Source organism: Neofelis nebulosa, chromosome 11, assembly GCF_028018385.1.
Source record: "Neofelis nebulosa isolate mNeoNeb1 chromosome 11, mNeoNeb1.pri, whole genome shotgun sequence".
Taxonomy (NCBI): Eukaryota; Metazoa; Chordata; class Mammalia; order Carnivora; family Felidae; genus Neofelis; species Neofelis nebulosa.
In genome coordinates, this window is record NC_080792.1 from 84,009,336 (window position 1) to 84,031,185 (window position 21,850).

Sequence of the window (21,850 nt, forward strand, 5' to 3'; positions counted from 1 at the left end):
AACAAAATAAAAATCCATTTAGTGTTTATTATTGTTATCCTAGTTATTATTTTAAAAGCCTGGGGGATCTGGTCCAAATCCTGCCCTGCCCACTAGCTGCGAGGGTATGGGGTACGTGACCTCGGTAGTCCTTGGCTGTGAAATGGGGCGATTGTACTGACCGCCCGGCGGGAGTTGCTGCAAAGGACAGCAGGATGAGTCAGGGCGCCAAACTCTTAGCGCTGTGCGGTGCGTGTAGCCAATAAACGTTCGCCATCACCATCATCATCATCATTATCCTTAGTGTTAGTGTCGCCGGCTGTTATCCGGCCCCCAAAGAACCTGGCTGACGGTTTGTTTGTCTCCGGAAAGTCAGGGAGCCTCTCCAATATCACCAACTGGCCGTTCTTTGAAGTAGGGCCGCGTCGTCCGCGGGGGAGGGAAGGAGCCATGTGTTAAGGGCCTGAAGCATATACGTCTTCCTCCGCAGATCATTAGGCTCACGTTTGTCACATTTATTTTAAGGAAACTGGTAGGCAGAGGGTGGGTGAGGTTAATGGCTCTGTGGATCTGGGGCGGCCCTGTTCTCCAGATGGGGGGAGGCTCAGCAGAGCCTCGAGTGACCCCGGAGGCCTGGCTCAGGCCCCAGCCCCTAGGCCTGACCAAGCAGGAACCGGAGCCAGCCTGGATCGGGGTGGCTGGGATCTAAGCTTTCACCCCTGGGACACGCGGCTAGCAGGACCCCCCGAATGGTCTGGCCGCAGTTTGTTACCAAAGCGTGGGAAAGCGCCAGGCTTTCTCCTACCCGGAGCGGGTCAGGCGGGACTCCTGAGCCGCCCTGCCAGGACAAGGCGAGGGCCGTTCCTTCTGGAATTCTTTTCCGGCCTGAATAGCTCAGAGGGCTGGGGAGAGAAATGGTATGGGGACGGCTCCCCAAGACAGAGCAGTGAGGGCATCTCTGCCTTCCATCGCCAACGTTCAGACTTCCCACACTTTTTATCCCAGACCTACTGTGCGCCTGGCTGTGGTAGCTGGAAGGCCGTCTGGGGCTGGTTCTCCTACGGCCGTGTGACTCGGGGATGTCGCCTCACCTCTTCAAACCTCCAGCTATCCACGGGCACGACGAGGAAAGGAGCGGTTCCTACCTCACAGGCCTTTCTGAGGGATTCGAGCACAAAAGCACACCATAAATGCTAGCCACGCTAAAAAAGCTAGTACTGAAATCAAGGCCAGCTCCTTGGTGAGGATGATGATTAATTTTTCAGACCACGTAAGAGCCAAGATTAGCCTTCTCCTGAGAATCTTTGCGTATCTCTTAAGCCCTCCGTTATCCGAAAGAGAAAACAAACCGATCCATTAAACGGTTTGCCTCGGCCCTCCCAGAAAATCATCAGGAACACGCGGTGACCGTGGATAAACGGGTGGGAAACTCCTGGTGCGTAGACACAGGCGATATGCCCACTCGATGTTGATTTTCCGACCACCAAAAGATTCCTTTTTACGGACCTGCTGGAGTTCTGCGGATTAACAACTCCGGGCGGGGCGCTCAAGGCACTCGAGGCCCCCAGCCCGGCCAAGCTTCCCCAGGCCCGGAGAAGGTGTGATTTCAGACATAATGGTAAGGATGGGGGGGGGGGGGCGGGGGCGGAATGCAGGCCTGTGTGTGAGGTGATTGTAACCAGAAACACCTCGGCAGGCATCTCGCTGCTGTCCTGAGTGCTGCTGGCAGGCAGCCGGGCCCCCGGAGCCGGGAGCCGGCCAGAGGTGCCCCGGCTGGCCGCTCACCGCCCCTCCGGGGCCCGGCCCGGGTGATAGCTTATCGGGCGCACTCGGGGGGGGGGGGGGGGGCGCCCAGCGCTACAACCGGAAACGCGGCTCAAGGCCAGTGGATGCCTGATGGAGAGGTTTGCTCCAGGGTGCGTGCAAGCCCGCGCTTAGGCTCCCGGTGCAGGCCTGCGTCCCTGCGCGACCAGGTAAGGCGGCAGGTGGGTGGGGAGCGATGTTCCCTACGGGCCCGGCGAAGGCTGGTATTTTATAAGAACCAGAGGGGTGGGGAGGGGCGGGGGGGGGAGGGGAGGAAAGCAGGGAAAGCAGGGGTCAGGGCTTCAGGGCAGGGATGCGGTGGGGGCGCACCCCAAGTTGTCGGTGAGGGGGTGCGCCTGCGAGAGGTGTGTCTGACCCCTGATGCGCCTTGTCACCTTCCCACAGCGGGGCTCGACACGCCCCGGCTCTGGCCACGCGTGGGTGCCCTCCGTGCCTCTGAGACGCCAGCATGCATATTGGGGCGTATTGGGAGGGGGGCGAGCGTGTTGGGGTTGAGGGCCCGTAGTCAGAAGGTCGTTGTATACCTTAGAACATGAGGGGGATTTGGAGCCCGAAGCCCTGAGTTTGACTCCAGGCTTTCCAGGTTTTACTGTGCACTCTTGGGCCAGTAGCTTAACATCTCTGGGCCCAGCCTCCTCATCTTGCAGGGACGAATCCTAATAACAACTCGGCGGGCTGTCGGGCTTCAGTGAGGTGATAATTTGAAAGATCGTTTTAAAATAGAGCCTTATTTTGGGTGGTCTATTATGAGAAAGTTCTGGCACCGTCTAGAGAGAGTCGACCAGCAGCCGACTGGGATGTGCGTTTCCCCTGGAAGGGGACCCGCGTGGGATCAAACAGGTTGAAGCATGGCCTGCGTCTGCCCTGAGCAGGTGTCCCCGGTCCCAGGGAAAGACGTTTGGGAGGAAGAACACCCGAGGCAGTGACCTGCAGACAGGGTTGCAGAGCCCAAGCCAAGAGTGCTTCCAAGGCCTTTAACTGCAGGGCCCCCAATGAGGTGCTCACTGGGCCCTGGGAGATCGCGGCCAGATCCTGCCCCCACCCCCAGCCCCCACCAGGGCCTCTCCAGGGCGCGCCCTCGAGCTGGTCCAGCCGCGCTCCCAGCGCTCTTACAGCTCACTGGGACAGCCGGGACCCGCGGGCAGACGTGCAGACAGACAGACGCCTCGGTGCCGGTGCCGGCCGGTCTCCGGGTGCGCCCGGGTCTGCGAATCAAAGGAGGAGCCTCCTCCGGTCACCCTCTCCCCCTGCTCCGCTCACCCGGGAGCGCCTAGCGGGTCTCGAACTAGTCAGCTCTGGTGGCCCTAGCCCCTTTCTCAGGCACCCGTCAGGGTTTACGCCCCATCTCCTCGCTTTAAGCAGGGGGCCTCCACCTATCCAGCAGGGACTCCGGAAAATTATATGCAAAATCGACTATTGAAGTGCGTTTTCCCTTCTTTGGTGCAGAGAAGAGCCTTCTTGTTATCATCGTCTCCGTAAGATCTGCATTGCCCCAAAGGCTACCAAGCCCTCTTCCCCACCAGGTCCTCGGGGGCCTTATCCTTGGTGCAGGGTGGAACGTTCCGGGTTGTGTGTTCTTCTCCTACATCTACCTCGAGGTGGTTGACTGTGCAAGACAGCACGTCAGGGCGTACACATCTCAAAAAGGTTCCTTCCAAAAGCTTCAGGGGAAACTGAGGCCCAGAGGCCGAGACAGCCAGTTAGAGGCTGAGAGCAAAGCTCGGGTCCCTGGGCTCTGAATCTAACGCTGGTGAGAATTCCCAAATATCATGAGTCCAAAACGGGGCCCGAGGCAACCTCCCAAATGCCCTAGGTTAAGGTGGTGGCTTCCGGCCATTGTTACCCTTTAGTGACACACCCTGAGCCGGTCTGAAGGACAAACACTTGTATGGAGCGTGGACCTGCCAACGTGGGAAGGTAAAGGGCCTCGCTTGGCTCTTTGCTAAATTAGTGGGGTTTTGGCCTTTTGGATGACAAGGTGTCCTCGGAGAAGCTGATGAAAACTATGGCTTTTCTCCACAAAAATGCACCAGCGTCCCCAGTTTTGCAAACAGCATCCAGTGCTCTGCAGGCCCTGGAGGGCCATCCACAGCAATCACGTGAAAGTCACTTCCCTTGGAAGGGAAGGTCCAAAACCCGGGCAGAGGCTGGTTTGGGGAACGCCCCCGGGGTACCACGTCCCCGAAGAGGCTTGTCCCCAGGAGTGTGGGCGATTCTCCTGCGGCACAAACACACCTCCGCCATCATTGGCGTGGCCTCGCATCCACAGCCAGGCTGCGGGGTTGCCGGGAGAAAAGTTCAAGTCTCCAGCCCAGGCTCCGCTGAAATGGTCCTTAACGCCCCAGCCCCTTCGGCCTCATTGTTTATCCATCTGAACGACTCCCCTTCCCCGGCCCACTCCCACCCCCACTTTTCCGAGGTCGACTATAAAAATAAACTATTTTTCCTTGTTAATAAATCTCCGCCTGGCGCCCTCTTTTAAAGAACTCAAAAAAAAAAAAAAAATCACTGTGCCCCGCGCGAGCGAGCAGAGAGATTAATCTCGAAGCAGGATTTATGTGGCGCGGGCATCCTCAAACAATTGGAGTCATAAAGTGAAATGAGATTCGGAGGCGGGTGGGGGAGGGGGAGGACCTCGGGAACCACAAACACATTTGTGTAGCTAAACAATGTGGAAACTCTTAAAGAACCTTTTTCTGCAGACATCTTGCAGCAACGACGCTTCCCTGTCAGCCCGCGGGAAAGGGAGAGAGATATATTAACTGAAGACACAATCTAAAATTACTTAGGGGTTTTAAACATGCGGGCAATGGGGGCGGGGGCGCTGATAAACTGTTGTCCATATTTCCTTCTCTCGGTGTATTATTTCCAAGATATTTCACTCCCCCCCCCCTCCGTCACAGTGTCCCCTTCCTCCCCACTCCTTCTTTTCTCTCTCCATTCATTACGTTGACTAGCGTGCAGGGGCCGAAGCCTGGCGGGACTGGAGCCCAGCGGGCAGGATCTTGGTTTGAGCCAACGCGTCCCGGCGCAATTGCGCCAGTGCGTAAAGACGCGGGTGGGGCGCACGACGCAAAGGCGAAGGCGCAGGGGCTTAGATGGGTCACATCTGCCTCTGGGTGACCTTTCTCAGAGCCCTTTTCGTTGCTCTCTAGGCTCTTCCGGGCTTTAGAAATTCCAAGCCTTGGGCAGGAATTATGCGCGGCCTTGGGGAGGATGGCGGAAAGCCCTTTTCTTCTGCCCCAAGAGTTAGGGCTCGCGAACACACTAGCCCAAGACGTCAGGGGTCCCGGCCCTGATCTGTAAGTTTAGAGCTGGTTACAGCCTCCTTCAAACGTCTGGGCTTGGGTTTAGGCTGGCTGGACTCCCCGGGCTTGGGAGGACGCGCTAGAGTTGTCTTAAAAGTCTGGAGAAATGGGGAGCCCCGGGCCGAGCGCTCATCGTACCCTAGATGTGGCATCTAGAGCAGGACTCACACAGTCAGGATGACTGTTCATCCCCGTGTGAACCGGGTGGTCGAGTTAATTAGCGTCGTGGTGCGCCTGGTTGCTCATCTGTAAAATGGGGATATAACGGTACCTACCCCTACCGATTGTTGGTCGAGTAGAAGAATATAAAGCTTGATGAAAAGCATAGGTGGTCCATGAGTTCCAGATGTTTTTATGGTTATCACTTATTATGACCGAGTTGTGAGAGCCTAGCAGGGGCCACAAGACGGCCCTGTTCCTCTACAGAGGGGATGCAGGCCACAGAGAGACATTCGGTGTCCCAGAGGGGATAAGGATACAGTGAAGATTGAAATCCTGATTTCTGGATCCATTCATTGGTTCGATAAATACTCCATTGTTGTCAGGGTCCGTTCTGCACCCTGGGGACCCAGCGGTGACCAGGACGGCCCTCTGCCCCGTGCACCCCGCCCATCACTGGGAGAGGCCGAGGTTGAAACTAACAGCGCCTCGTTCTGGTGCCAAACTCTTGCCTGCGCGATTCCTTAACGCCTTTCTGGTCACAGCTGGGGCGTTGCAGACGGACCCCTGCCCCCAGGGGGGCACACAAATGCGGAGGACAAGGGTAAAAAAAAAAGGGGGGGGGCAACCACGGAGGACGCCACAGTGGCCGCCGCTCAGCGCCAGCCTACGACCAGCGACGCGGCCTCGTCCAGGCCGCCGGCTGCGGCTGTCGCCCTTGCGGGGCGGGCGGCCAGCAAAACGTTTCCAAACGTGTCTGGGCCCGATTCCGGAGTGTGAGGCAATCCCTCTGGCCCACGCTGCCGGCGGACCCTTTATTTAGGCGCGTTTCAGCCGGGCAGCGCCTCTTAGGTCATCTTTTCTGGGTCTGCGCGGGGAAATCTGCTGTGAGCGCACCCGGCGACCCTCCGCTCTGAGTGGCCCCCACGCCGGCTGTCCCCCCGCCCCCGCGCCGACAGCCAGGGATTTGCTTGGGGGCGGGGGCAGGGGCCGTGCCGCCGGGGCGATGCTGCTCTCGGTGCCTGGCGAGTGTGGCCGTGGCCGAGGTAGAAATTCCAGCCCCAGCGCGCATCTTCAAATAAAACAAAACGGAAAAACTCCGCTAGACTTTTTACCAAAAATGCCACCTTGTTATAAATCCCCCCCATCGGATCTCGCTCGCCTTATCCGAGTGGAATTGTCACATTCTCCGGACGTTATATGGAATCGTTCAAAATTTCCTGAATTTGCCAGCCGGCCCAAATCTGCTCCAATGGGGACAACTGTCCGGGTTGTATTAGCAAGGCTGAAATGTTCCACCCTCCAGCCTGGACTCTGAAGGATATACCGTCTCCTGAAATTTCCAGATACTTCTGGTGGTTTTTCCTTTGCCAAATGTCCCCATGCCCCCGGGCTTGGGATGGAGGGAGAAGAGTGGGGTTTGGTGATGCAGGTGGTGCGGGGGACTGTCACCTTGGCCTCCTCTCTGAGGAGATGTTCTCACTTTCATAGCCTAGGGAAGGGCCTCAAATTCATCCCCAGGTTTCCCACCTGGAGGCACACACATCCCTCCTACTCACCCACATACCCACAGAAATAGAAAATTAAAGCACTTCTTCCAATCATCCAGATGCTCGATCTCTAAACTCCCCCCCCCCGCCCTGCCAAAGATCCAGATAATTAAATATACATGGGAGAGGGGAAGCTAAGCCCCAAATTTCTGGATCATTTTCCAGGTTTTTTCATCCACATATTCTCCAAGAAAGTGTAGATACACGTTTTATCTCGAAAGGCAAACACAACACAATGAAACAAAAAATCCTGTATTTGTGTGTTCGGTTTGAACAGCCCTCTCCCTGCACTTAGCAGCTGCACACCCCTCAAACCCAGCGGGGGCAGGGGACAGCCGGGACGGTCCGTTGGCCTGGGTTGGGGACAATTCTGTTGACTTTTTCAGCTTCGGAAATATCCGTCAGATCTCACCCTCTAGCGGATACCGCTCTGTGCCCGGGCTCCAATTTCTGACCCTCGCGTTTCCTGTAGGGCCGCTCCAGGAGAGAGGGTCCCTCTGGCATCTTGTGCTTCTGGCAGAGCCTGAGGGTGGGGGTTCAGGCTACACGTCCAAACGCCGGTGACAAAGCTTCCCCAGCAATTTGGGTATCTGGGTGTTTGGAAAGAAAGCCCGGCGGCGGAGGGGCCGGGGGTTGGATTAATCCAGGCGGGCTGGGTCTGGATTCTTTCCCTGGCTTTCATTTCCCGGGGTATAGAGCTCTGCCTGGGAGCAGAAAAGTCTGAAAAGCGAGGTGGAAAAGTCCCCTCCTCCAGGAGCTGCTGGGAGACCTCGCTTGGCTATTGCCCTCTGGTCTTGGGGGACATTGACCAGAGGGCGCAGTGACCCCTTGGCTTTTGCAATTGGAGGGAGGGGATGAATCGGGGTCCTGTGGCTGTATTCCCGTGAGGCCCCCCGCAACTTCGTGCAAAAAGGAGGTTAGGATTTGTGAAGGACCCATCCTCTGCTCTTTGGTCTCCCAAGGACGACTGTGAAACTGTACCTGAGTCACCGGCAAGGTCCTGGACCCCACTCACGTTCCCCAAAACTTTCCTTAGCTCATAGACCTCCTTCCTCTTGGAGAGGACATCCAGAGTTTTTATTACCTCGAACAATCCTCTCACTAAAACCGGTTCTCTACCATTGGTCCCCCACCTACCTTTGGACTCCGATTAAACGGGGATGCCTGGGGAGGGAAGGGGATTGGGAATGTCGTTATCAAAATCAGAATCGTTCTGGAGTCCGAATGCCTGAGCTGAAACTCTCCCCTCACTTGCCCAGTGGCATTGGGCAAATGATCTAACCTCTCTGAACCCCCTCCTCCTCCTCTGTGAACCGTGATGATAACAATCCTTCCCTCATAGGGTTGTTAGGAGAAGAGAGGCACGTCGGCACGAGTTCTCAGCCAGAGGGTTGTGGAGCTCAGGCAGCCACGGGGTGCTAACGCGATACACGTACATCCATGCGTCGTGGGTCTAGTCCAGAAAGGGCAGTGTGCATGTAGAATACCTTCCCGTGCAGCGGTGTGGGTAGATGTCCCCTTCTCACCCCTACTGCGAGTTTTCAGGCTCTGGGTTCCAGTCCAAGCCCTGCCCCCTTTCTAGCTGGGTAACGCTGGGCAAATGTTTTCCCTCTCTGTACCTCTAGGGCGCAGAGGGAGAAAGGAGTCTGGCCTCCGGGGTCTTTGTGGGGATCAAATAAGCCTGTAGGTGCGCGGCACATGGGAGTGAGATTGAAAGATACAATATCACAGCACGTCGTAACAAACACATAAGCACAGCCTAACACAATATACACATCCTAATGGAAGGTAAACGCGGTATAATATCCGATATTACGATGTGTTATATTGTATTATAATTCTGGGCACACGTGTGCGCACTGGGAGGGACTGACTGCCTTAGCCAGGACGTGCTTCGCCACTGCAGTGCCCGTGGGGGACACAGGGGCTTGCTAACCCACTGTTTCCCCAGTGGTGGCCGACTGGGGTTTCGCAGCGCGCACGAGCCGCTGGCAAAACGCGAGGACTTTCGCTTTCTCCCGGTGGCGCTGCCCCGGGCGGGTTGCACCCGGCCCGGGGAAGGTTTTAGGAGGCTCCCGGGCACTAGAAAGCCCAGGCAGGCTCCGGCGACTCCGTGGCGGCAGCCAGTTAACCCGCGGACACCTAGGAGACCGTGCGTCCGAGGAAACTCGTGACAGCGCAGCGCGGGGCGAGTGCAAAGGCGCGCCGCTTCTGGAGAGCGTCGACCCCGCGGAGCTGGAAGTTTGGGGCAGGCAAAGGGAGGACCTGCAAACATCTACCCTCTCTTCTTTCCCTTCCGCACCAGAAGGCAGAGCCGGCAGGGAGAGGGCACGGTGGGAAGGAGGGCCGGTTTTCCTTGACGCGCTGCTTCTCAGGACTTAGGCGGTCCGGAAGATGCGACGTCTACCTAACCGCCCAGAAACGATTTTTTGGAGCCCTTTCTTTGGCTCTGTAAAGGCACCACACATCATCAGCACGATCGTGTGCAGCGGTGGAAATCATTGGCGCGAACCCCAGCTCACTTGCACGCGGAACAACTTGCCCACAGAAGCATATGCACGGAGGGGTACTAGCTGCACCCCAAGTCGCTGGCACGTCGGCATTATTTGCACACCGATCATCGCTTGCATATGCTGTTTGGAGATCCCGAGCCACGCTTAATTTGCGCATAACCGTCTGCAGACCGAATCGTCTTTGCGCGCCCAGTTATCTGCACGCGCTAGCGAGCGTACACTTCATCGCACACACGCAAATTAGGGTGCACCGCCGCCATTGCACTTTCGCACGGCCCTAGACACGCACCCACACGCTCGGACCTCGGGGTGTTAACGAGGGGCCCGAGGTTGAGATCGCCCATCTAATCGGGAAAGGTTCGGAGTTTAGAGGGGAAAACTCTCCCTCCAGTCCATGTTGGGTCTTTTTCTTCGTTGTTCGTTTTTTTTTTTTTTTTTTTTCCGGACAGAGGTCGGAAGCCAGACAATTTTCCCGCTAGGAGACACAGCGGGACAAAGGCCAGCCGGTGGGTCCCCAGTTTTGAGAAGTCCAGATACGGTTCCGGGGTTCCAGGCAGCGCTCGGAGCGCAGAGCTCTCGGCACGGCCTCCGCGCCTCCCCCGAGCCCCCGAGCCAGGTGGGGCCGGGAGGGAGACCCAGGGCCTGCGCTCAGAGGCCGGGGAGTTGTGTTTATTTTCCCGTTATTCTTGGCCGCCGTCCACGCGATTATTTGGAGCAGCGCAGGGACCTTCGGGGAGAGCTGGGGCCTTGGGGGGTGGGGTGGGGGTCCCTTTGCCAGGCCCCACGAGTTTTATGGCGCCGGAGCTCGGAGGGCGAAATTACAGGCGGAATCAAAATGTGTAAATTATAGGTTTGTGTTGTAAAGAGGCCTGAGCGCGCCCGCTGGAGAAAGGCGGTTGTGGGTTCCCGGCGGACCCGAGCCAGCGCCGCGCGCGCCTCTGCGCGCTGAGCTTTTGCCGGTTCCACCCCCAGGCGCGGGGAGCCTGGACCCCGGGGCGCGGGGACACAGGGCCGCCACGCAGGCCCCCGGGCTCCGGCCCGCACCGCGTGGCCTCCCCGGCCGGCCGGAGAGAGAGGCAGCAGGCCGACTCCCGGCCTCCGGCGCGCCAGGCTCGACGACCAGCAGTCAGGACCGCGGGAGCCGGGGCGCTGTCGCCCTCCTGCCGTCCCCGCCGCGCTGGCCTTCTAGCCGCAGCTCGCCAATTAGGTTTCGTCGGAAATGCCTTTAGGTGCCCAGCCGCGAGCGGAGCGAAAGCTCGTTGAAGAGTTTAGACGCGTGTGCCTTGGCGGGTCGCCGGAGCGCGTTGGAAAGAATTTCAGAAACATCGCCGTTCAAGCTCTCCTGACTTAATTTTAAATTATTTGGCTTTTCTTGGGTTTCTTCTGCATTCCCTTCGCCGTCTTATCTCTTCTTTTCCACCCTTTCAAAAAAAAAAATTTTTTTTCCCCTTACCTTCGCTTCCTTTCCCCTCTCCCCCTCCGGGCTGGCCTCCTGCCTGCCTGCCTGCCTTCCTTCCTTCCCTCCCTCCTGGATCCCGTCTTTCCCATTACATGTTCGATTTTCTTTCTTCTTTCTCTCCTTTCTCTCCTCACAGTTGCGGGATTTCAAAACCCCCTTCTTTCGGGCGTCTTTCCCCTTATTTACACCATTTTGCATCCCTCCACGCTCCCTTGTTCCTTTCTACTTTGACTCTCTCCACTTCTTGGCCTAGGATGTGTTGCCATTGCACGTCAACGTTCTCCGTTATGGAAAACCAACTGCAGCCGGTCACACTGGCCCGAAGAAAACCAGAAAGGGGAGGAGAGCATTTTAAGAACCTTCCAGAAGTCCTGCGTTGGGTTAGCACCAGCCCTTCCAGGACTGGGTGTGTTGGAGAGGCGGAGGGGCTGGAAGGTTACTAAAAGCTCAGATGTTCCATAGTCAGTGGGACTGTCCATTGGGACGGGTGACATACCCAGCTACCAGCTGTCCCTCCTATGTGTTACTCCTGCCTGCCTGTGCATACCAGGCTCTGTCCCCCTCTGAGGCCCATTTGATTCCCACCTCCGTTCTGAGAGCCCAGGCGACCGCCTTGCCAATGGTTGGCGAGAATTTCAAGAAGGCAAAAAACCCATCCGATGTTAAAATCCTTCTCAGACCACCTAGCTCCCTTCCAGGATGACAGATGTCTATTTCCCAGCCCCACCACCCGGCCCACGCCTCCCCCTTCTCAACAGCTGTTCATCCATTGTTATATTTATTAGGTAAATATAAATCCCATAAATACACCTGCATGAAAAGCGTCATGTTCCATAATTTGCTGTTCAGAGCCACCAACATCCATCTTCCCGCCAGTCCCCGTCTTCGGTTTGACAAGGAGGGTCCACACTCTGGCCCCTTTTGCTAAGTGATGAGAATATTAACATCTGACCACACTGCCCCCGTAAGTAGCCTCTACCCCATCTACCTTTCCAAAGCTTCCTTATTAATAAGAGGTCATTTCCTCCCCAGGCCTTAAACTCAGCCTGCAGTGCGGACCAGACGGGGAGAAAATGTTGACATCTCTCCGCCCTGTGGCAATACCGGGGTGATCATAGCCTCCTTCGGGGAGAGGCTGGCTGGGGACCCGTGCTGGGGGCGTCTGGAAGCAGAGAAACAGGTGCTCCTGTGTGGAGATCACCGAGGGGACTTCAGGGACAGAAACACTGGTAGCCGCTTCACAGTTCATTTTCCCGGAGCACATGCTCTTTATGTCTGGCTTTCTGGAATGACCCAAGCAGCTGGCTGATGAGCCCTATTTCTTTCAGTCGTTACTGCCTGGCTCTCTTAAAGCTCAGACACCACGAAGAAGATGGGTAGAGATGGAAATATGTAATTAGCACACGGTGCTGGCGAGGGCGTGGGGAACAGGAAATCCCCGAAGCCATGAGCAGAGAGAAGATAGATGGTTACAGCCAATACGGGGAGGGGGGATTTGATGTACCCGCCCAAACCCGGAGAGCACTACCCTTTGACTCAGCGACTCCTCCCCCCACCCCAGATGTTGCCCCTGCAGATGTGATCCTACAACCTGCAAATTGCAAATGTGTACAGATCTTCAATGTGGCACTTCTTTGATAGGAAAACAAATTGATAGCTTGGTCCGTTTTAATGGGGTTCTGGTTAAATTAACTGTGGGGAAAGGAACAGGGAAATACTATGCAGCTGTAGAGAAGCCTGGGTGGGGGGGTGGCGCGTGGTTTCTTCCCGAGAAGAGATCCCTGAGATTTCAGGGAAAAAATTGTAAAAACTGTAAACTTCAGAGTAAAGGTTCCTTAAAACCTGTGTCTAGTGTGTTACCCTTTGCGAGAGGAAATACAATTGGGTACCCCCGTAGTCACTTCCAGAGGCCAGCTGGATAATGGGCAAGACAAGGGGATTTCCTTTCATCGCGCTTTCTCAGCGGCCAGAAGTAGTTTTCTTAGAAGCACCTTTTTTTCAGGTTGTATTTTTAAGTCATCCCTCCAGCCAATGTGGGGCTCAAACGCACCACCCCGAATTCAAGAGTCACACGCTTCACCCACTGAGCTCCACCCAGGCACGCTGGAAGTCATTTTTAAGTGAACTGGTAAAATACTAGAAAAATGGTTGTTGTCCTCGTGGTTCTTTTCTTAGGACTCCCCCCTCCCCTGCCCGCCCCCCCCATGTCCCCCCCATCACCCCCTTCTCTCCCCCAGCTTCAGCGTAGGGATCACCACCTGATGAACGCTCACTGTGGGCAGAGGTTGGGCCAAGCCCTTTCAAAAATATCTCATTTTATCCCCACATCGCTGTGCCAGAGAGGCCCCATTTTACAGGTGGTTAAACGGAGACTCTAGGAACAAACTTCCTGCCCAGAGTCCTATACTTAGTAGGATGCTCTCCAACCCAGATCATCTGTTTCTGCAGCCTAATAGCTGCCATTGAATTGACCCCTATTTCAGCTTCCTCCTTCTCTTCTACATTTTTTTCCTTTTCCCAACCGCGGGAGCCCCTCTCCCACCCTTAATTTCCACCCTACCTCCCCACCACCATTCACAGACCAAAGTGAGTCAACAGGTTCTGCCGCACATCCAAAGACAGTTGGCCAGGACACACGGTGACAGATGGCCCCGAGGGGGGCCTGACAGAGACCCAAGTGAGCCAGGCGTGCCCCTTAGCCGTTCACAGGAAACTCACCCGTGGTCTCCGTGCTTCCAAAGGATTTGGTCCCAAGCCTGCCCTTCTCCCCTGCAGTTCCCATAAATCCTAGCAGGCCTCCCTTCCCGGAGCCGGCGCTAAGCCCTGAAAGGTAATGGGGTGTGAGAATACGGCTTCGAAAATTGCTCGGTTAAGATCCGGATGTGGGGCTAGGATTCCTGTGGGGATCCCTTAAACATAGGAGCTAGGGCTGTTACCGAAATTCCTCTTATCTGAGGATTGGGCTTCTGCAAGTAATGCCTTCAGACTTCAAATGCATTCCTTGGCTACCAGAGCAACGCCCCAGGAAGGTACGAGGAATCCTATTTTTTTGGCGGATGGGACTGAGGCACGGCCAGGCCAGCGAATCGCTCTTGAGAACCAAAGATGTCTAAGGCGCTGCGCGACCGTCGGAGATGCTGAAATGCGTGTTCCAGCCACGTGCGCTTGTAGATTGTAAAGAGTACATTTCAGCTCTGTCTAAAAAGTTACATAATGAACCCATGTTTCCTTCTCGGCCCCTCCTGCCACAGTCCTTTTCCTTGTTCCCAGGCAGTTCCAGCTGTGGCCCCTTTCTTGTATATTTCCTGGACACAATCTATGCACAATTAATTTATTCTGATTTGAATGGTTACCTTTGATATTCAACATATAGCCGTGGCCCGGTGGGTGAGAGCCCGGGTGCCTGATCCACATCTGGAGCCGAGACTTTTTAGCTCTGTGTCCTTGGGCAACTTCCTTAACTTCTCTGGCTTGGTGTTCCCACCTTTAAATTTTTTTTTTTTTTAATTTTTTTTTTCAACATTTTTAATTTATTTTTGGGACAGAGAGAGACAGAGCATGAACGGGGGAGGGGCAGAGAGAGAGGGAGACACAGAATCGGAAACAGGCTCCAGGCTCCGAGCCATCAGCCCAGAGCCTGACGCGGGGCTCGAACTCACGGACCGCGAGATCGTGACCTGGCTGAAGTCGGACGCTTAACCGACTGCGCCACCCAGGCGCCCCTAAATTTTTTTTTTTTTAATGTTTATTTATTTTTGAGAGACAGAGTGTGAGTGGGGGAGGGGCAGAGAGAGAGAGACACACACACACACACACACACAGACACAGAATCTGAAGCAGCCTCCAGGCGCTGAGCTGTCAGCACAGAGCCCAACATGGGGCTCAAACCCACAAACTGTGAGATCATGACCTGAGTTGAAGTCGGAGGTTTAACTGACTGAGCCACCCAGGCGCCTCTTGGTTTTCCCTTCTTTAAAATGGGATTGATACTATTACCTGCCTTAAAGGTTTCCTATGAGGATCAAATGTGACAAAACATGTCAAGCATCTAGGATTTTGCCTGCCACCAAAAAAAAAAAAAAAAAAAAAAAAAAAAAAAGGCAACAAAAACCCCACCATGCAATGAATATTAGCTTTTAACGTTAATTATTAATAGCTAAATAATAAATAATTATGCTCTGTTCCCTCCGTGTTGCTGTCCCTTCTTCCTTTACCAGTTCCTTTCGGATGGAGGTCGTGGTCTCTTAGCCCATTGCCAGAAAAATAACAGAGGAAAAAAATTTCTATGTAAGTTACAAATGTTACAAGCTGCAACATTTGAAAAAGGAGGACGATGCTAAAATTCTGGAATCCTGACTTCCTCCAAATGGAGAATGGAGAGTCCTCGGCAGTGGTGTACAAAGTAGAATTCGGATTTCTGTTACTACTCCGTGTGTGTGTGTGTGTGTGTGTGTGTGTGTGTGTGTGATATCAGTAGCTGAGGCAAATGCCTGAACCCAGAATCTGGCCACTTTGAATGTGGGCAGACCTCAGTAAGGAAGGAAGTTTGCATTAAACTTGAAAATGTTTGTGGTCATATTAAAAAGTAGGGTGGCATTTACAAATTTAAGGCTGCCGCACAAATAGAAAAGATCTGTTGACTTTTGAAATGAATTCTTCTGGATAAAAATGCATTCCCTTTCCTAAGTGTGTTGGAGCACTGTTTACTTAAATTAATCCTATCTTTGCACAACATATTGGCGTGGCCTTGGAAGCAAGGGTTTCCTCTGCATTCCTTGGAGAGAACTTGCTGGTTGGCCATGGAGGGGCGGCTGTGGTTTAGGGAGTGGCGGAAGGTCTCTGTACCTTATGGAGACAACCGCAAAAGTTGGGTTCTTCCCTGGAGGTGTGTTTTTTTGAAAACGACCTTATAATTCTTTGCGAAGATCATTATACAGTTGGATGGTAAATGATGCTTTTCTTTCTTTCTTTCTTTCTTTCTTTCTTTCTTTCTTTCTTTCTTTCCTTCTTTCATCATTAGCAAGTAAAATCTATCCCTCTCCCCTGCCAGGAAAGAAGCCAAAAAAATAAGAGGGAAGCAAGCAAAATCATAAATATGCTGAGTCTGAGCTTTTCATAGCAACAGGAACAAAGACTTTGTGGGCCTTTTCTTCACGCTTGGAAAAAAAATTCTCACATACACAAAAGTACACTGATTATTATATCAAGTGCCTGTGTGCTTAACACACAGAAAAACAACAACAACACAGATTAACCTGTGGTCATACATGCTGCAAAGCTTTTTTTAAATAGCAGAAGCAAAATATTATAAAGGTAAAGTGGTTTCCCCTTTTCTGATACCATACCTCCTGTCTCTTCCTCTCCTCAAATATAACCACTATCAGAATTTTGGCAAATATCTGCCGCCCACAGTTTTATACTTTTATGAAAAACACACTTCTCTAGAAGTGATACAAAATAGGAGTTTGTGGGGGTTTAAAACTTTTTTTATGCTTCTTTATTTTTGGGGGGGGGGGAGAGAGAGAGCGCGCGCGCGCATGTGCGCACACACACACACACACACACACACACAGGTGGCGGAGGGGGAGAGGGAGAGAGAGAATCCCAAGCAGGCTGTGCACTGTCATGGCAGAGCCTGACACAGGGCTCGATCTCACGCACTGTGAGAGCTCACGACCTGAGCTGAAATCAAGAGTGGGACACTTAAAAGACTGAACCACCCAGGCGCCCCTGTGGCTTTTTTGTTTTTTAATTTGCGTGAATCTTATACTGTGTATATAGTTCTATGATTTGCTTTTTTCCCCTCAACATCGTCTTTCTGACAGTTGTGTTCAATTTGTTTTGATACATAGATATAATCTATAATTGCAAATATTATAAATATATTTCACTCATCCTGATTGCTACACAGCAGTTTATTATATAATAATAATTGTAACTAATGCATGCATAGCAATTTCCAGGTGCCAAGCAGTCTATTTAATGAACTCAGTAAATGAAATTTTCTCTTAAGATGTATTTATTTTAGAGAGAGAGAGCAAGCAGGGAAGGGGCAGACGGGGGGCGGGGAACAGAAGGTCCAAAGTGGGCTCTGTGCTGTCATCACAGAGCCCGACGCGGGGCTCGAACTCACACACCGTGAGATCACGACCTGAGCTCAAGTGGGACAATCAACCAACTGAGCCAGCCAGGCGCCCCAATGAATTTTTTTTTCTTTTCAAATTTTTATTTAAATTCTTTAGTTAACATGTGGTGGTTTCAGGAGTAGAATTCAACGTCTTATCAGTTACATATAACACCCAGTGCTCATCACAAGTGCCCTCCTTAATGCCCATCACCCGTCTAGCCCATCCCCCACCCATTTCCCTCCATTAACCCTATTTGTTCTCTCTTGTTAAGAGTCTTCTATGAGGGGCGCCTGGGTGGCGCAGTCGGTTAAGCGTCCGACTTCAGCCAGGTCACGATCTCGCGGTCCGTGAGTTCGAGCCCCGCGTCAGGCTCTGGGCCGATGGCTCGGAGCCTGGAGCCTGTTTCCGATTCTGTGTCTCCCTCTCTCTGCCCCTCCCCTGTTCATGCTCTGTCTCTCTCTGTCCCAAAAATAAATAAAAAATGTTGAAAAAAAAAAAATTTAAAAAAGAGTCTTCTATGATTTGTTTCCCTCTCTGTTTTCATTAAGTGAGTTTATTTAATGAATTCTCCCACCTATGACATAGGTGCTATTGTTTCCTCATTACTTAGAGAAGAAAACTGAGGCATCCAGATGGAGTGCCTTGGCTGACTCAGTTGGTAAAGCTCGACCCTCGATCTCAGGGTCAGGAGTGCAAGCCTCACATTGGGTGTAGAGATCACTTTAAAAAAAATCTCCAAAAAAACCAAACCAAACCAAAACAAAAAACAGGCATACGGAATTAAGTAACCAGCCCAAGGTCACTTTCTCTGCTGACGGACATCTAGATTTTTCCCTGTTTTTTTTCACCGTGATAAACAATGATACAGTGAACATCTTTGTGCCTGCTTCGTCACGGATGCCGGTTAGTATTCTCTGGGCAAGAGTTTTCAGCAAGCAGATACCCTGAGGAATTGCTGACCCTGAGAGTAAATACGTTGCGGATTTTCACTAAACATTTGCGATGTCACATTGGCCTGTGTGATCTTGGGCAACCTTCACCTTGCTGATCCTTGGTTTCTTCCTCTGTAAAATGGGTTTCCTCAGGGCTGGCTTATAAAGGCTGAGGCAGAGATGAAAAGGGATGTCCAGGGTTCAGCAGGTGGCAGACTGGTAACTGTTACAGTCACTAATAAGAACGTTGCTGTCGCATCGGGCTGTGGGCTATATGTTGGCCAGGTTCTAACCCAGGGTACATTTGCCAAAGTTGAACAGTGATCTTTAGGACCGAACTGGAAAACTTTTCTTGGTTGCGGTCTCATTTTAAAGGATTGAAAATAAGGAACAGGAACGTCTGTTAAATGTTTTATTTGTTTATTTATTTATTTATCCATTTATTTATTTTGAACATTTATTCATTTTTGAGAAAGAGAGACAGACTGCGAGCAGGGGAGGGGCAGAGAGAGAGAGAAAGAGAGAGAGAGTGAGGGAGACACAAAATCCGAAGCAGGTTCCAGGCGCTGAGCTGTCAGCACAGAGCCCCACGCGGGGCTCGAACTCACCAACTGTGAGGTCATGACCTGAGACGAAGTCGGAGGCTTCACTGATTGAGCCACCCAAGGGCGCCCCAAATGTTTATATCAAACCACACCAAACAACCCAGAGGGGGCACAATGAAGCAGAGACTCGAAGTACAGAACTGGGCCATCCCGGGCCAGCGGATGGCTGCTGTGTGACCTTAGGCGGACCACTCCACCTTTCTGTTTGTCTATTTCTCCAGATCTCAGGAAAAAATAATTCTGCTTTCTTGCCTTGCAACTTAAGGCTGCTATGAGCAAACATAGATGGGCAGGCGGGGGTGGTGGATTGAATGAATCCTTTTTGGATTATTGAAAATAAAAGATCGGGGGTATATTTGATTTTATTTACTTATTTATTTTAGAGAGAGAGAGAGGGAGGGGCAGAAGAAGGGGGAGAGGGAGAGAGAGAGAGAGAGAGAGAATCTTTTTTTAAAAAATATATTTATTTTTGAGAGAGAGAGAGAGAGCACAAGCGGGAAAATGACAGAGAGAGAGGGAGACACAGGATATGAAGCAGGCTCCAGGCTCTGGGCTGTCAGCACAGAGCCCGATACGGGGTTTGAACCCATGAACTGTGAGATTATGATCTGAGAGAGAGAGAGAGAGAGAGAGAGAGAGAGAGAGAGAGAGAGAGGATCTTAAGCAGGTTCCACGTCCAGCACAGAGCCCGATGCAGGCCCCGATCCCATGACCCTGGGATCACAAACTGAGCTGAAATCAAGAGTCGGATGCTAAACGACTAAGCCAACCAGGCATCCCTGGAGTATATTTAAAGACATTATTTTCTGTACCTTAGGTTTGGCCGGGCCTCCAGAAGCCATTTTCCTGTTGCGTACGTATCTAAAACGTTTCAGAAAATGTTATCTTCACTTCTGAAATTCGTTTTCCTTAGGAGATAGAGAGAACACATTAGATTCGTGTGCTATGGAGTTTTTTCTCATTGCCATACCAACCTCTGGCTCAGGAAAACGTTAAGGCTTTGTCTCCCCACTGACACTGAGGTGGCGGAAAGATGCTGGGGAGGAGAAGGTACCCAGACCGCAGCTCAGTCGGTTGTTTTGCCAACAATTGATGGAATTCAATTAGTTTTCCAAACCAGGTGGCTGATGGAATTGAGTCCCTTGTCTTCCCGCCCCCTCGGTGAGGACGTTACCCGCCCCCCCCCCCAACCTCGTCGTGTTTAAGATTTCTTCAATCGGTTATCAGCTAAATTCAGCTTCTTTTTTATGTCAAAAATAGCTCACTGGTAGCTTGAGTAAAGCCAACTGGCACCTCTTCAAACTGGTTTGTCTGAGTCTTCGAGCCACAGGAAACGCTCCGGCCCTGTTCCTAGCTGGGACGGCATTGACGTTGGTTGGAGTGGGGCCATTTTCATTTGCTAATAAAGCCCCAGAAACCACGGTGAAGAAGCGGACGAAAGATCCTGGCTGCTGCTGGTTGCTGGGAAAGGGTACAGCGCACCCCCCCCCCCCCCCCCCCGGGGAAAGGAGAGGGTCAGAAGGAAACTCACCCAGAGAGCCAGAGGTGCTCTCCCAGCCAAGGGCGAGTAGCGTGCTGGCTACCTTACTCCTCCAGGAGGATGGTGTGGGAAAAACAGGGCTGCAAAGAGACAGGGGGTGGGTGAGAGACAGATCGAAAGCAAGGAGGACGAGGGAATACAAGTGTTTTGCTTGCGTAAATCAGCTGGGAGAAGAATGGAGAATGGGTGTCCTTGAAACACAAATGACTCTGGGCGGGGGGCGGGGCGGGGCAGGGGGTGGGTGGGGCACTACATAGGTTATTGTTATTGTTATTGTTATTGTGGTGGGTATTTTTGGAGGATACAATTTCGCCCAGAACAGGCTTTTGCTTACTTGTCAAGAACCTCACGGGCCAGGCACTGATGAGGCAACTGAGGCTCAGAGCAGTTTTAAGATATGTTTTACGGAGATGCGTGTATGGGTGTCCAGCTGACAGGGGGTGGCTCTGTGATGTGCTTGTATGAATTTGCAGATCAGGGAAGTCACTCCTTCCCAAAGTTCGGTCATTGTCAAACTCACTCGGGATTTTTGCCATTTTCAAGCACCGTCCATTCAATTTTCTTTCTTTCTTTCTTTCTTTCTTTCTTTCTTTCTTTCTTCTCCACTTTTCTAAACCTGAATATCCACTTTGGTCTTATCCTAAGCAATCACAAGTTTGGTGGGTTGGTCTATTTTTTTTCCAATAATAATCATTTTTTAAAAACGTATTTATTTTTGAGAGAGAGAGAGAGCAAGTGAGGGAGGGGCAGAGAGAGAGGGAGACACAGAATCTGAAACAGGCTCCAGGCTCTGAGCCGTCAGCATAGAGCCTGACGCAGGGCTCGAACTCATGAGCCGGTGAGCTCATGACCTGAGCCAAAGTAGGAGGCTTAACTGACTGCACCGCCCCGGGTGCCCCAGAGATAAGTCTTTCAAAGAGGTAATTAAGGTAAAATGAGATTATTCAGGTGGGCCCAGGGCGTGATGCCTGGTGCCCCGGAAGAAGAGGTTAGGACATAGGCACAAACACACGGACAGGGGTGACCCCACAACGACCAGGGAGAGGGAGACCATCCACAAGCCAAGGAGAGAGGACTCAGAACGAACCAAAGCTTGCCAGCACCTTGGCCTTGGCCTTCCAGCCTCCAGAGCTGTGGGAAAATAAACTTCTGCCATTTCAGCCCTACAGTAGGTCGTTAAGGTGGCTCTGGCCTACGAGTCTCAAGCAGACAGAATATAAACGCACAGAATACAAATGGTCCCGGTGGTTAGCCATCGACACGCATGGCTCTATTTCGATTCAAGGTGATGACGCAAACCACAAGAAATAATAGCGGGAACAAGAGTGAGGCTGTGCCTTCTTGGCACTTTCATCGGAATGCTGTTATCCAGGAATGTGGTTATCGCACGAGGAGGGTGACTAAGCTCCAGGGATTCGAACCCCCTGTGATCTCTAGGTATAGATCCTAGGCCTCGGTGAACCGCAATCATTTTTCATCAGGGTGACGCGTGCTAAGGAGCTTCTGGCCCGGATGTACGCTTCGAGACTCCGTGTGTGTTGTCAGATGTTTCCAATGGCCTCACAGGCCCGCGGAAGGGATGCTCATCTAAGAATGTCTTTCCAGCTATTCTCTCTTGGTGCACGTCACTCAGCCCCCAGCTCACCACCATATGCCCTTCCCGTCGCCGACGAGACTACTTACATGATTTAATGAAGTCCCGAAACGTTTACTGATGATTATCACGTACCAGTGTTAACACACGCCAGCCCCCACAAGCTAGGGTATGCAGTTGGCGAGCTAGGGTATGCAGTTGGCGAGCTAGGGTATGCAGTTGGCGTATACCTTTCCTCACCCAGGTGGGTGCGTCTGGG

General features: G+C 52.6%; 1 protein-coding gene and 1 long non-coding RNA gene across 2 annotated transcripts in view; one reads left to right on the plus strand and one right to left on the minus strand.

Annotated features, from left to right (window-relative positions):
• Positions 1-1,928: 1,928 nt before the first annotated feature.
• TBX5 (T-box transcription factor 5) overlaps positions 1,929-21,850 on the plus strand; it is an 86,392-nt gene continuing 66,470 nt past the window's right edge. Inside the window, exon 1 of the mRNA XM_058691186.1 lies at positions 1,929-1,952. The gene's annotated coding sequence lies outside the window, so the exon portion shown is untranslated. The remainder of the gene's footprint in view (positions 1,953-21,850) is intronic.
• On the minus strand, positions 18,256-20,103 carry LOC131489305 (uncharacterized). Its single transcript, XR_009250478.1, has 3 exons — positions 19,989-20,103; positions 19,270-19,365; positions 18,256-18,478 (listed from the first exon to the last, which is right to left on the minus strand). It is a non-coding gene; the product is annotated as an uncharacterized LOC131489305 (long non-coding RNA).